We start from the raw sequence: 16,179 nt of genomic DNA, 5'->3' as shown, positions 1-16,179 counted from the left end.
ATCATATTTTTTTTTTCAAACTTATCATCTCCTTCCTGGGTTGAAAAGCTTTAAGTTCCAGAAAACCTGGTTCTTCAATACCTTTCTTCTTTAATGCATATTTTTGTGTGAAAGTACTATTTTTTTGTTTTTCATATTTTCACTCATCCAGAGAAGCAGAACTTGTTAACTTCTGTCTGTTTCCTATATTTTACACTATTTTTGACTAGTATTTAAAATCTTTGCTTTTGAAATTTTCCATTTAAGTTTATATATGTCACTGTAGATTTATTTACGGTCATGTATTTGCCAATTAATTCATCAATGCTTTATACAATTCAAATTTTACTTCATTATTCAAACTAAATATGCAAAATTTTTATTTAATTTTGAATTTTTGAATCTTGTCAGCAGTACATGGGACCCTAAGGATTACTCCCCTTTATACTCATGTTAGCAGCACTTCTTGGCAGTGTTGTGTTGGAGATTGAACTTGGGTCCTTGGGTATACAAGGCATCAACCGTCAGCCCTCTGAGCTAGTCCTTTGACTCTGTAAGTGTGTTCCTTTATGCTTCTGAGTAAAAGTCTGTAAATTGTTTCTCTAAATATGCCATAAAAATACATTTACTCTCACCATATAGACTGCAAGTTAATCCACTTTATTACTCACGACAAGATGACAAGATGAAAAAGCCTTTGTGCTTTATTCCCTTTTCTTTATTTTTAATATTTTTAGATAATTTCTTTGTTTGTATGTCATAATTTTATTATGATAAATTTGTTTTTATTTGTTTGGGAATTGGAGTGTTTCTAACTCACGCTGTCATGATTTTCTTCAGTTCTGGAACATTCTGAATTATTTTCAGAGATTTTCTTGAATTTTTATAATTAGTGAAATCATTATTAGATGAATTTGTAGGATAAGTCTGTGGTTTTATCTTCTTAATTTTTCTCTTTAACTTCTTTTGCTGGGGCTGGAGCGATAGCACAGCAGCAGGACGTTCGCCTTGCACTCGACCAACCCGTGTTTGATTCATCTGCCCCTCTTGGAGAGCCCGGCAAGCTACCGAGAGTATCCCGCCCCACATGGCAGAGCCTGGAAAGCTACCCATATCATATTTGATATGCCAAAAACAGTAACAATAAGTCTCACAATGAGAGACATTACTGGTGCCCGCTCGTGCAAATTGATGAGCAACGGGGTGACGTGACAGTGACTTCTTTTGCTAAGTTCTAGCTATTTTCTCAAATTTGTTTTCAAGTTCAATATTTTTTTGTCAGCTATGTTTCATATGCTATTGAACAAATCCATTTTTTTAGCATGTCGATAACTACAGTTTTATTTTCTAGACATTTTACAGATTTATTATTGAAAATTTTATAGTTTCATCTCATTTTTGTTAATATGAGGATCTATATCTTTAAAATTATTTGTTCATTCTCAACATATTTATTTTCTAGTATTTCTCTCATTGCTGGACTATTGGAGTCCAGTTTTGTACCTATGGGGACTTATTTTTTTCCTGTGTGCAATGAGAGTTGGATTGTTCGTGGGCTGGTTTGTTCTGTGGATTTTTTCTTATTTAGAAAGGTAATCATATGTCCCTGGGTTGTAAACTCATCCCTAAAAGAAGTTTTCCTTTATATTTCCCTCAAATTTCTTGGAATTTAATATTAAAGATGAAATTTTCTTGTTGGTTTTTGATTTGGAGATCCCCAATGCACAAGGATAATAATATCAATTTGGACACCTCACATACATTCATTGTATAAGCCTTGGTTTATGATTTTCCTTAGGGATCTTTTATTTCATGGTTAAAAACAGAAGGAAAGTTGTATTTCCCCACCATTGAATAGAATTTTAAATTCTTTTCATGATGAAGATAATGTCTTACAACTCTGGACTTTAAAAAATTGACTTATTCTAAGTCACCACCTTGTTCAAATGAGCGGTTTCTTCAAACCTAACTTCTGTATCCAGTAAAATGGGTTGCATTAGCTTTTTATGAGACTCCAGTTTCTAATACTTGGGAAAATCTTTTGAATTTATGTATCCATTAGAACCCATTGTACCTTTTCAGTCTCTTCGTCTGTATAAGGTGGGACCTTTGATAAGCTGGTTCTGCATGCTTCCAAAGTCTCACATACATACTTTGAAAATTCAGAGTTGCACGGTGATTGAAGACAACTGAATTTTTTAATGCTCTTTAGTATATCTTTCCCCCAAATTGGGTAAAATGACAATATTTGATGAGAGACTTGCTCAATTTTAAAAGGAAAAATGATAAAAGTTTTGATTTTATGAATCATTTTATAACTGCTAAACACTCAAAATGTGTCAGCATTATTGTAGTCACCTTACTGCAATATCTAATTTAATCATCAAACTCTATAGTGCAGAAACTGAAAATAAACTTTGTGTGGATGGAGAAAACCTTAGAATATAGGGACCTTGTCTCAAATAATTTAATAAACAAGTCTTGCTATAGCATTTAAACCTAAATAATCAGTTTACCATATAGACAATTGAAATGATGATGAAAAATAGTAGTAGTTATAATAGCAGTAGTACTTTTACAAAGTGCGGTTTACATTTAAAAATTACAATTTTATTTGAGAAATTATAAAGAACTTTATACATTTACCTATTCACAACATTACAACAATCCCATGAGGCAGTTATTGAGCTAAGCAAAACAAAAAAATGAGACAAATACCCAAAATGTCCAAAACTGAGGCAAGGCCAAAATTCACATAATTTTAACTCACAGAACTAATAATTATGCGTTTGGGTTTTGAACAGGGAGTTAAACTCCAGGCCTTACCCTCATCTCTCATCCTCATTGTTGGGAAGGATGAAAGACTAGCTAGCTGTGCTCTCTTGTTGATCTCATAAAATAGTCAGAGCTTGAGCCGAAGTGTTAGGAGCAAGGATCAGTACTCATGTGGAAGCCATGGAGGAGTTACAACAGACTTCATGTGAGACCAGAAGAAGAAAAGATTGTGAGTCTAGGGGACCACTGCTTAATCTCTGTTGGTGTTGGTTTCATAGTGTTTTTTTGCTCAGAGTAAGAATAAACATGCATGAGGATGAAAAATGTTATTAACTTCAACTATTTCAACCAATGATTTTTTCATTTTATAGTTTGGGACACTTGTAGTTGCTCTTTATGAAAGGAATTTTCTACAAATTGAATGCTCGAACTTCTAAATGTAAGTAATTCTTTACATTTACTTAGAAAGAAAGGCACTCACTTAAGTGACAGACACCTCACCACTGTTTTGGCTAACATATTCATGTGGCCACATATTTTCCTGGGATGCAAATTTTAGTGACAACAAGTCATTAATAGTACCTATAGACTAGCCACCTCTGAGTCTTCTTTAAATAAAGGTGAGTTTTCTTGGTGTCCGCTTTAAAGAAGGGTGAGTTTCCTTGTCAACCACTAGGAACCCACAGAATGGTTTATTTTTCAGTCATGATATAGATTTGCAACAATCTATCCAAACCCCTTTACATGTTTCCTCCTTCTGACTATAGACATACATTTTCAAGACAGGTGGTCTGTGTTGGAAGTAGTCTGGGGACATGAATGAGACAAAAGCTAAGTGGCCCACATGGGCACTGAACCCCTAACCTTCGCCTCATTAGCACGAAGCTCTGACCATCTGAGCTTACCCTCTGCAAACTAATGATGTGTGCATGGAGGAGCAGCCACATCAATCACAGTTTTCGAAGCAAAACTTATATCCTGAAAGTAACCAGAACCATCCAAACAGATCAGATCACAGAAAGAACGCAAAACTTTCTAATGGATGGTGTGCTCAACTATTATTGGCTCTGTGCTAGGGTGGTGCTCAGAGGACCACACATTGCCAAGAACTGAACCCTGATCTCCTGCACACAAATAGAGTTATAGGCACTTAGCCTACTGAGCTAGTCTCTGGACCTAAGGTACGAATTCTTAATCTGTGTTAGTCCTCAGAGTATCTTTAAGCTGCTAAATTGTGTGTTCAAAGTGTGTGTGGGTGTGTGTGTATGCATGTGTATGCTCATGTGAAAAATTTATAGAAATTTTTTAGATAATGTTTATATATAGTTTATATTCCCAGGGGTACCTATAATACAAAGCCTATAATCCTAAATTTAAAAAAATCCTTATTTATTTTAAAACCTATGCAAATAAGAAGCTAATATTCAAATTATTTTAATGAGGTCAATGTTGTGGAAAATACAATATATAACCTGACTGCATGAGATTGAGTGTGTATTTTTGTAGAATACCAAACTATATTACATGTAAAAATATGAGCTATGATATCTATCATCAGCCAGAGGTGGGGACTTTTCACACTAAAACTAAAACTCGTTTTAGTTTTCAACTAAAACTCTAGCACCCAAAGCAAGCCATATTGAAGAGTTAGCAGAGTTGCTGATTGAACATATTCTAGTTTAGTGACAAATGTTTGTAATCTTTACTTAAAAATTTGTTGGTCTGGGCTAGACCATCAGTATGAGCCTTTCTAGACTGACCAGCAAACGGGCAGGAACACAGAAACCCGTGAAAATGGGCGAGATTATTACTCCTGTGTCTGCATTGGTTTCGATGAGGCTGAACATCTCTATCTTTAAACTGCCTTCAGTAAATAACATAATTTCTGTGTACCGGAAGAGTCAGCCTTCCTCTTCTCACGGAGCCCAGACCCAGTTGTCTTTGATATGTAGACCCCAGGTGCTTGTGGCCTCTGAAGGCTCTTGTCTGTGCAATTCTTTCTGGGAGGTTGAAACTGACTATCTGGCGGACTTAAGGAGACAATGTATGCCTCAATGCCTCAATGTTCTTCCTGCAACTTCTTTGTTTCTTTTAGAGGTGTGTACAGTAGAGTCGTAATAAAAGGAGATCTCAGTACCTTTGTCACAGGATCTGAGCGAATCCAGATTTTCTGTACTTATCTCTACTGTTCTTGAGTGTTAATCTCCCATTCTGTTACTTTATATTCCACAAATGAGTGTAATCTTTCTATGTCTATTGCTCTCTTTCTGACTCATTTCACTTAACATGATACTTTCCACGTTGATCCACCTATATGCAAATTTCATGACTTCATCTTGAAAGTAGACTATAGACCTAACATGATGGCCACTTAATACCTCTACTGCAAACCACAACACCCAAAAGGAGAGAGAGAACAAAAGGGAATGCCCTGCCACAGAGGCAGGATGGGGTGGGGGGAGAAAGGGGATGGGTGGGAGGGATGCTGGGACCATTGGTGGTGGAAAATGGGCATTGGTGAGGGATGGGCACTTGAGCACTGTATAACTGAAATGCAAGCACAAAAGTTTGTAAGTCTGTAACTGTACTTCATGGTGATTCAGAAATATTTTTTTTTAAATGGTGACAGTGGAGCATTAAACCTAGCACAGTACCCGTTTATGTGTGGGTTCTGTGTGTAATCACCAGGTTTCACACCCATATGAAGCCAGTTCTTGTGTCACAAAAGTCACATTACAACTTTACAGAGAACTTTCACTTACCTCCAGTGTTTCTTTATTTCCAACCTGTGATTAATGTTTCACTTATTTATAAATAAGAGAAGTGAGTTTCCTGTAAATTTAGTTGATGGAAATATATTAAACGTTAAAGCTATCTTTTCATTTGAGAATCTGTCCTTTAGAATATTTTGATGTGAAAATACACTTTTCTGAGTCCAGAGAGATAATACAAGGGTGAAGGTATTTGTCTCGGGTTATAAAGATATTACATATGTATGGCACTTGCCATGGATGCTGCCAATCTGGGTTCGATTCCCAGCAAGTTCTATATTCCTCTGAGTATCACCAGGAATAATCACTGAGTGCAGAGGCAGGAATAAATCCTACACACTGCCAGTTGTAGCTCCACAAATAAACAAAAAATAAAATGCTTGTCTTACAGAGACTGATCCAGTTTTGATCCAGGAGTGAACTCTGATGCCAGAAATGGCCTCGCCTTTCCACTCATTCCACAATGTACTCTTTTGAAACAAGTCAGGTAAAAGAAAAATACAGGGTGATCTTACTCAGAGTGGTAGAAAAGGAACTGAAACAAGAAATTAGCCAATGAAAGCAAAGCTATGATAACAGAACTGTGTTATTCAGTGGGGGACTGGGAAGTTGAAAAGCGAGGGGGCAGATGAGAAGACACCTTCAGGCTAGTCTTGGGGATATAGGCACTTTAGTGGCATTTTGGTGGCATGTTGGTGCAATGGTAACAGTCTAAACCTAAAGAATAGTGATACTATCCTAAATTATGTTATGGAATAGTATTAACAACAGAAGCAACATCAACAATAATAATGTTTTCTCACAAAATAGTGGGAAAAATATATGTTTTCTCTTTTGTTATGTTCTCTATTGGAAAAATAAAATTTAAAACTATGACAGCATCAAAAATATAATTAAGAAACATTGAGAGCCAGAGTGACAATATCACATTTTAGGCACTTGCCTTGTGTGCAGTATACCTGGCTCAATGTCCTGCATGTTGGTTCCCCCAACATGACCAGGAGTGACCCCAGAGTGCAGAGAAGGGAGTCATCCTGAGGTGTGGTCCCACTTTCCCCAAACAAAAAAAACCCTACAAAGCGCAGTGTTGGATAAAATACAGAGTGAGCAGTGGAAACAGTGGAGAACAAACCTGGCTCAGGGGGTTATGGGGGATTAGCTTCCACATCACTTGTATCACTTGTCATCCCATAGATCTTTGATTTGCTTGAGCGGGCACCAGTAATGTCTCCAGTTGTCCCTGTCATGTGCTAGTGTAGCCCAATGGTATCTGCTCTCTCCAGGAACAGGAAGATCCTCAAACTGTTCATTCAGGGTTTTGACGATGAAGTCTGTCCATCTAGTAGGTGAGTGGCCACGTGGTCTTTTGATGTCCCATAGAATCCAGTAGGTTACAGCTCTAGTCCAGCAGTCGTCTCTGAATTGCATTACGTGTCTGGCCCATCTGATTTTTGATGTCTTGGCAAATAAGACAGAGTCCCTGATTCTTGATCCTCAACGGAGGTTGGAACTCCAGATTCCTTCTCTCACTTGAGTGAAATGTGATATTCCAATTTTGATTCCTAAAATACAGAGTGAAAAAATATATAAACATTCTATTTCAAATATTTATGCACATAAAGAATTTATGTCAACATCCATCTATATTTATCTATCTTTCTATCTACATATATATATTCTAAGAGTTTTGGATGAGGGAAGTAAGGATGGAATTAAGAATGGAGTAAAAGAAAAAATATGAGAAGAAAACAACCTGCACAAACTGATATTCATAATGTGCCTTAATGGAGAATCAACTTAACTGAACTCTCACAATTCAAAATTGCAATTCCTAAATTCCAACTGGAGAAGTACAGCTACTTGTGATGGGTAACCTCTGCTATTTCTTACCACTCTTCAGGACATAAAATCAGCAACACAAGAACACTGTGTTGTATGCAGAACAGCACATTCTTTGCTAGAGCTCTGAAATTTTGCAACACCCTCTTATTGATGATACTATTGTTTATAACATAAAGCATTAAATTTGAAAATCAAATGCTCAAGGTATTATCCAGTCAACAAAAACTTGGCAAAATTTAAACTCAGAGCTATTGGGCTTTCCTCATTATGCCCTTTTCAATCTCTTCCCCCAAAGTTTTGGGATATGATTCAGCCTACATTGGGTGACGATGAGTGATCTTTAACAAGTAGGACACCAGCTCTGAAGCATATTAGTAAGTTCTTTAGGAAGCAAAAGCTAAGATGGTTCATAAATCTTGACCAGACAGGGGCTGGAGCAATAGCACAGAGGGTAGGGTAGTTGCCTTGCACGCGGCCGACCCAGGTTCGATTCCCAGCATCCCATATGGTCCACTGAGCACCGCTGGGAGTAATTCCTGAGTGTAAAGCCAGGAGTAACCCCTGTGCATCTCTGGGTGTGACCCAAAAAGCAAAAAAAATAAATAAATTTTGACCAGACAAAAGTTTAAGGGAATTGAATGATAATTAAAAAATTATTTTAGGCATTGTGATTTACAATACTGTTAATGGTAGGGTATCATGCATAAAAATTTCAGTGATAATTTTTAGAACTAAAAATATTTAATGAGAATGAATGTAATATTAAATTTTGAATATTTACTTTTTTTAAAAATTAGTGAGTCACTGTGAGGTACAGTTACAGACATACAAACTTTCATGCTTGCGTTTCAGTCATACAATGGTCGAGTACCCATCCCTCCACCAGTGCCCATTTTCTACCACCAATGGTCCCAGCATCCCTCCCACCATCCTCACCCCGTCCCCTCCACTCCATCCTACCTCTGTGGCAGGGCATTCCCTTTTGCTCTCTCTCTCTCTCTCCTTTTTGGTGTTGTGGTTTGTAGTAGAGGTATTAAATGGTCATGTTCAGTTTATAGTCTATTTTCAGCCCGCATCTCCCATCTTGAGAGAGTTCTCCTAGAACCCTTTACTTGGTGGTCCCTTCTCTGTCTGAGCTGCCTTTTCCCCCAGCATTAGAGGCTGACTTCTAAGCTGTGGAGTAATCCTCCTGGTACTTATCTCTACTATTTTTGGGTGTTAGTCTTCCATTCTGTTACTTTATATTCCACAAATGAGTGCAATCTTTCTACTTTTTAAGAAATATAAAATTTAGCATACCTTTAAAATGTGCAGCTATGTTTAATATACCTATATTGTTGCTCAACCATCAACACATGCCTCTACAGAATTATTTTCATCTTTTGAACTTGAAACCATTTTTGTCCATTAAAAACTAAGTCTATAGATTCTCCTACCCATATCCTTGGCTACCACTATTTATTTTCCTTGTGTCAATGAGTCTGACTACGTTATGTGTTTCACATAGTGAATAATGTAGCGCTTATCTGTATGTGACAAATTACTTTATTAAGAATGATTTCTCAAGATTCATTCATGCTATAGTAGGTAGCAAAAATATCCTTTTTAAGATCAATAATATTAATTTTTGTGTATCTTATACATTTCATTTATCTATTCCTACAATAATTATCTCTTTATTGTTTTATTTTATAAGTAATTAACACTGATCTAAAAATGGATCTACAAAAAACTGAACAACTCTTATGAAGAGCAGTCTTCTTTGAGGCAGAGAAGAGGTTTATACAGAAAATAGTGCAGTCATGCTATATTTGAATTAATTGTAGCTAGTTAGCCTATAAAGACATAAATGGATACAAAATTGTATGCCTCAGGAGAGATCAGGCATCAAAACAGAAATCTAAAAATTCTGAATAAAGAGGAAATTTATAAAATTAGAAAGGAAGTGATTTTCATTAGAATAGGAGTGGATGCTTCATGACTGCTGATGTGAGGGGTGTGTATTTAATTTGCTAGATTTATTCTTAAGAAAAATGAAAGAAATTTAAGCTGAATGAAACTTCTTGATAGATAAGTGTATAAGAATCTAGAGAGTACATATGGAATGAAGAAATCGCCAAGTACTGTGCCTTATAAAGATAATCCATAAAAGGGCTAACTTATTCGAATGCAGAAGGTTGTTCATAAATAGAATGCAATTGCTACTAGAGACATTGAAATACTGGAATTAAAATGCATTATTTGCAAATTGGAGTCAGAAAAATGCTCTAGTAGTAAGAAAGAAAAAAATCACTTATAAGCTCTTTACTTATTTTATAAATGTTGTTTGGAAACCATGATCTTTGTGGCAGACCATGGCTTTTAAGAAAGATCTCGATGTTATTTCCATACTCAAGGCTCTTCTTGAACTTTATCACATTCCCTGTAAGAAGTCATCAAATTCCTACTCCCTAGGATATGAGTAAGTTTAAAAGTTACTCACTTTGTAACAGAGAACGTGGTGGGATGCTACTGTTGGCCCCCAAGACTATTTCTAAAAATTGCTCAGAGGTTTTTCGTTGTGATTGGAAAACTCTGTTCTGAAGTTTTTGTTTTTCATTGATGTGGTCCTCCGGCCACGTGATGCCATGCCGTAAGAATGCCCAGCAAGCCAGGCAAAGAGATCACATTGAGAAGACCTGAAACTACATGAGGGAAAATGGTATTCAGGACATCTCTAGCTGTTACATCTCCAGCTGTAAGAACTCCCGGGGCCATTAGCCAGGAACCAGCCCCTTCATCATTTCTTACTTATGACAAATAAGAGATGATAAGATAAGTATTGGTCCTTTAAACAATTCCATTTTGGAGTCCTTGTTACAGAGCCTTGAATAACCAGAGCACTCCTTCTTCTTAGTCACTGTTTTATGAGCCGCTGACAGTAGAAAACATAACTGTCTTTGCTTTCATAAAAATTTACAGAATAACGATGCATAAATTAAAATAAGTTGGGGGGTAAAAAACCTGCCCAGGAAATAGGATTAAATGACCAAACTTAATGCTAGAGGGAAAAAACCCACCAATTATCAGGTGTAACAAGAATTTTCTTGACCTGTTGGGCTGAGAGGAAGGACCCTATGCATAAAATAAACATTATTCCTTTTTCACCCCACCCCAGACTTCTTATTGAAGAAAAGAAGTTGAGAAGGGATAAGGATCAAAGAAAATAATGTAACAGGGGAAGAATAAAGTTTAATGCCTCATACTGGACACATTTACGTTAAGTGAAGTAGAAGCATTTTAAACCAGTTACTAGAGATGGGCTAAATGCTGTTACAGTAATCCCCTTTTGGGGGCACTCAGGGGTTATGCTTCCTTTTAGGTACTTATTCTTCAGCTGTGGCAAGAAGCATCCCTAGCTGGGGGTGCTTTGTGACCAGAACAAAGGGCATACTCCCGCCTACCCAACATATACTTTATAGTATTTTAATCTTCCTACTTGTCTCTGCTTATGAATTTCATATAGGATTATTTAATGAAGTGAGTTCAATGGGCAATTTAAAAATCGACTTAATTTACCATTTCTTTCTTCAGTGATGTAGAGAAGTGCGGCATACTGTATTGCAGACGTAGCAACCTGGATGTGGTGGAGGGAAAAGGCATTCAACAGCAGGCAATTAATACTTAAGCAGGTTCCAAAACTGTCCGTGAATCTCAATAACCATGACGAGATGCTAAGGAGCATCACAGATCAAAGACAGAGAGAATCCCCTTAAAGAAACAGCAACAACTATATCCTGTGCCCACTCAAGCTTCCATACAAGAAAATGCATTAAAAACAAAAGAGGGGATGGAAATCTGAAATTTTTGTGTCTGGAAAAGGAGATGTAAAAATATGCCCAGTAGCTATGTAGAAACTTTGGAAAAACTTGCTACACTAGTGTAGGATAACATGGGTTTGTCCTTCCTGCCTTGTCACAGGTAGCTTAGGTTTATTGGTGCTCCCATTCCTTTGTGTTTATTTGTAACTTCTTTCCTTGTGCTCTGTTGACTGGTAAATATTGTTTTTCTCTTCTCCTTAAGTCCTTTGCATAGTTAATTCAGAGCAATATACTTTTTGTATGGGCAAAGAAGACAGTCAATGTTATGCTTTTGTAACTTGGGAGTTAATAGACTCTCAATGATATTTACCTCCTGGGTTATCTGTTTTCTCGACTTCAGCCTCAGTTTCCCTTACTTTCTAGCACCCCCAAAAGCAGAGGCCCAATGAAGGACTGGATAGACCCAGGACAACTGGTGAGCTATGTGCTACCCTGGCATCGAGATGGGCCTGGCCAAAGTGCCATGATGCTTAACTATAAGTTTAGAGCATGGTCATGGACAAATCCTGTCATGATCCAAAAAGTAATAACTAGATTCAGAAACTGCTAGGGTTAGGAATGATTAATCTGGCTTGAGCACTGTCATCTGAGTCTGAGGCAAGATGTTTCCAGAAGAGCTGCCCTACAAGACTCAATGTATCTCTTCTTGTGCCTATACAAAAAAAGGACATTGCTCTGAATTAACTATGCAAAGGACTTAAGGAGGAGAGAAAAATAATATTTACTAGTCAACAAAGCATAAGGAAAGCAGTTACAAATAAACACAAAGAATAGGAGCACTGTGATGGGAGTAACCCAATAAACCTAAGCTTCCTGTGGCAAGGCAGAAAGGACAAACCCATGTTATCCTACACACTAGTACGCTTTGGAATCACATGCGCAGATCTTTGACATACTGTTATACTGTTGTCCCGTTGTTCATCGATTTGTTTGAGCAGGCACCAGCAATGTCTTCATTGTGAGTCTTGTTGTACTGGTTTTGGCATATTGAATATGCCATGGGGAGTTTTCCAGGCTCTGCTAGGAGGGTGGGAAACTCTTGGTAGCTTGCTGGGCTCTCTGAAAGGGATGGAGGAATCAAACCCGGGTCAGCCACATGAAAGGCAAATGCCCTACCCACTGTGCTATTGCTCCAGTCCATTGATATTAGTGAATATATATTAGTAAATTAGGAAGAATATGAATATTCAGGTTTCTTTTGAATGGATCAACCAGGATTCATGGCAGTAAGGAAAAAAATGGATAGGAAGTATTAGGAAAAAATATGTGACTTTTTCCTATAGTTCTCCCAAGAAAGTTTCCTACCAAAGCATTGGCAAAGCTGATAGCTAGTAAGGTGAATATCACCCTCATTGGAGATGTTCCCTTTATTTCCCTGGCAAGTTAAATGTCTTAATGACAGAATGCTTGTTTGTATGGGAAAACCCGTATGCTCACTTTAGTTATTGATTGATTGATTGATTGATTGATTGATGTTTTTGGACAGTAGAAAAGTTTATTGGGAAGTAGAAGAGAAAGGATAAAGAATTCCCAATGTGGGAAAAGAAACTTAGCATAGGATTAAATTTTGTATGCTCATTTTAAATACAGGTTTGTAATAATTTAAGAACATTAACTCACCTGCAAGAAACTTCAGAAGACTCTGCTTATTGAGGCTTTTAATTTTAGTTCAGTGATTAATAAATAGGCAAATGAACATATCTTCGACAGAAGTAAACGTTAATTATGCCAGCGCTTCCCGTTCTTAACTAGATGCCAATGGCTATGAAGAGAATGTCTCTGAGCAGAGGATAAGGATACAAAAACTTCAGACATCAAACTCATCCACTGAGTCCTTACACAAGCATGGAATTCAAGTGGGGGTCTTTGGGGAGAGAGACGGAGATTCAAATTAGTAACCAACAAGGCTCTGTTTCCTAATGATCATTCAGACAGAGGTTCAGTGACTGAAAATTATTGAAATGAGGCAGATGTCAAGGGGATGCAGAAATGCAGTTTCTTCCCAGCAGCAGTAATTGCATACATACGTAGCTTCTCAAAATCGTGAGTAGCCCCAATATCTGCTGGGGCAACTTTCCTTTTGTTCCCAACTTGAACAAACGGATGGCCTGAACGGAAGGGGCTGGAATTCCCTTGGAGGTAGATTGAAGCAATATTTTCCAATTGTTGGATGTAGGAAGGTCCCCTTCTCCCATCATAACAATGCACATCATTTCAGAGTGTGATTCACTTTCTCATTCTGGTCATTGTTTTCACTCTGCTTCTTCTGCCCTGGTCTCAAGCGGCTGGTCTCGATTTACATTGCACAAGAAGAGACCCAGTTTTGAAATATTAGGCTTCCTTTTGGTTCTCCGCTGAAATCAATTGAGAGTTTGAGTTTTTAAAACTACAGATGTAAAGCATCTAAGAGCTGAGGAAATACTCAGGTTTTCCTGGAGATTTTTGTGGTTACATTTGCTTTTTGAAAAGGTGATCCAAGACATTCTTTGTCTTGAGGGAAAGAGTAGTTGGGGGAGCATTAAATATGAGCTTTTAAACAATCTGTAGCAGCTGAGATGCTTTGCAACCATTTCCTGATGCTGAGAACCACGGAAGAGGCAATAAGCAATCATTCAGAAGTGGCAAACTGAGGTAGAGAATAAAGCAAGAGTTTTTTTTAATGGAAAAATGTCTTTTTGTTCAGCATTGAGAGGGGTGCAGGTGAGCTAAACTTTAGGAGGAAGGAGCTTTTAGTGTTCTAAAATGCTACTGACAAAATCCAAGTTTGTTCTTCGACCTGAGGGGGCAGGTGCTCTCAGTACCTTGCCTGCTTCCCTGCTCCTCGGAGGCAGGGAGAAGGCAGCTGACACTATCCTCTCAGTGACACTAATGCCCTGTTGAAAAAGAATGCCCAATTCAACACCTGACCTCCATTTATTTTAGAGCAAAGTTATAAAAGATAGCAGAATGACTCTTGAAAACTTACATTTTTCTTTACTACATTGACTATTTGAGACTATGACTTAGGATGTATCTTTCATTCTTTTTTGTTTTTCTTTTTGGGTCACACCTGGCATTGCACAGGGGCTACTCCTGGCTCTGCACTCAGGAGTTACCCTTGGCGGTGCTCAGGGGACCATATGGGATGCTGGGATTCGAACCCAGGTTGGCCGCGTGCAAGGCAAACGCCCTACCCACTGTGTTATCGCTCCAGCCCCACGTCCTTTTTTTTCTTTTAAACCAAACATCACCAATGAAAGGGAAGTAAAATAATCTGTCATATGTTGCATAACATATACTTCAGGAGATCAGGTATTTTTATTTGTAAAATATTTCAGTTCAGTGTAGAAAAAAGTAGCTGAAGTTATATGTCTGTGTATATATGTTACACATATGTGTTTTTTATGCCATACACACAAAATACATCTTAGAATTTCCATACCACCTATTTGTGAGGAAATAACAACTTTGCTGTTTCACAAGAATTTGTTTCTTCTTTATAGTTAAATATTCACTAAATATCCATCTGATTATGGATTTTTTTCATTGATTTTTTAGCATTCTTAGACAGAAGTACACATTCTAAACTCAATGCACAAGTAATTTTATTGCACAATTTGTTGTGATTGGGAAAAGCCATAATTGATGTGTTAAATAACTTCTCAAAGCCAGTGTGGAAATTGGTTTTTTTATTTAAACACTGTGATGACTGAATACTCATAGGTAGCCTACTAGAAACCTTTTATTAAGGTTAATAAAATCCCTTTCCTTTCTTTAGAAAATTGTACCTAGAACTTTTAAACCATGTAATCAGGAGCGATAGCACAGCAGGTACGGCTTTTGTCTTGCATACAGCCAACCCAGGTTCAATTCCTCCGTCCCTCTCGAAAAGCCAAGCAAGCTACAGAGAGTATCCCGCCCTCACGGCAGAGCCTGACAAGCTCCCCATGGCATATTTGATATGCCAAAAACAGTAATAAGTCTCATAATGGAGACGTCACTGGTGCCCACTCGAGCAAATCCATGAACAACAGGACAACAGTGCTACAGACAGTGCTACGTATCTACATGAGCAAAGCTGTATCCAATAGTTGGATACAGCTTGATAGTCCTCAACTTTTTTCCACATTATGCATTAATTGTCAACTTTATAGGTAATTTAAGTCTCATCTATCACTATTGCAGTTATAAACTTTGTTCATTCTCTGACTTGGTTTTATTTTATTTATTTATTTTTTGGTTTGGGGGCCATTCCCAGCTATGCTCAAACATTACTCTTAGCTCTGCACTCAGGAATCAATTCTGGCATGCTCAGAGGACCATATGATGCTGGGAACTGAACGAAGGTTGGCCATGTGTAGGGCCAGAGCCCTACCCACTGTACTATTTCTCCAGCCCCACTGACTTGGATTTATATATTTCATATATGTATAATAAGAATAGGTTTAAAATACTTGCTTTTGGGACAGATTGGATCATTTGGGTTTTAGTCATCAATGATGTGATAAACAGCACTGGGCATTAATGTAGAAAACAGATTGAGTTTTTTAATGGGACATCAAATAAGACTTTATTAGCATCTATTAGGTTCAACCCAAAGCTCAGGAAATAGCATTAATGAGCATCATATATCAGTGAGTCTGTTATTATATAATAGTATCCCCTAAAACTGCAAGCCATATAATACTTTATACATTTTTTTACCTTTATCTTTAGAATTAGCTGACATCTATCCTGTTACACTGGCCTTACTATTAGTAATAGTGAACCAATTTATAAACCCATTAGTGACACTTTTTCCAGAAGATAAAAACAGTCAAAATTATCTGGCAGCAATTAATCTTAATGGCTGTATGCAGTAAACAGCAATGGGCTAATTCCAGCTCTGTCAGCCCCATCAAACAATCCCGCATTAGGCAGCTTTTCAGTGATCCATTAAGCATATTCAGAACAACAACAAATTCAATGCTGAA

General features: G+C 37.4%; 1 long non-coding RNA gene across 4 annotated transcripts in view; it reads right to left on the bottom strand.

The window, feature by feature from the left end:
- Positions 1-16,179, bottom strand: part of LOC129400067 (uncharacterized) — a 220,964-nt gene that overhangs the window by 100,510 nt on the left and 104,275 nt on the right. The window contains exons 3-6 of one of the 4 annotated variants that reach the window (XR_008627411.1): positions 12,848-13,853; positions 10,926-10,983; positions 9,850-10,051; positions 6,658-7,087 (exon numbers count right to left, since the gene is read on the bottom strand). This is a non-coding gene — a long non-coding RNA (uncharacterized LOC129400067). Of the gene's footprint in view, positions 1-2,526; positions 7,088-9,849; positions 10,052-10,925; positions 10,984-12,847; positions 13,854-16,179 lie in introns of those variants that run through there. The other 3 variants (XR_008627409.1, XR_008627410.1, XR_008627412.1) reach the window with 3 other exon arrangements.

This window comes from Sorex araneus, chromosome X (assembly GCF_027595985.1).
Source record: "Sorex araneus isolate mSorAra2 chromosome X, mSorAra2.pri, whole genome shotgun sequence".
Taxonomy (NCBI): Eukaryota; Metazoa; Chordata; class Mammalia; order Eulipotyphla; family Soricidae; genus Sorex; species Sorex araneus.
Note: the sequence above shows the minus strand (reverse complement) of the source record. Positions and strands in the feature narration are given on the sequence as shown.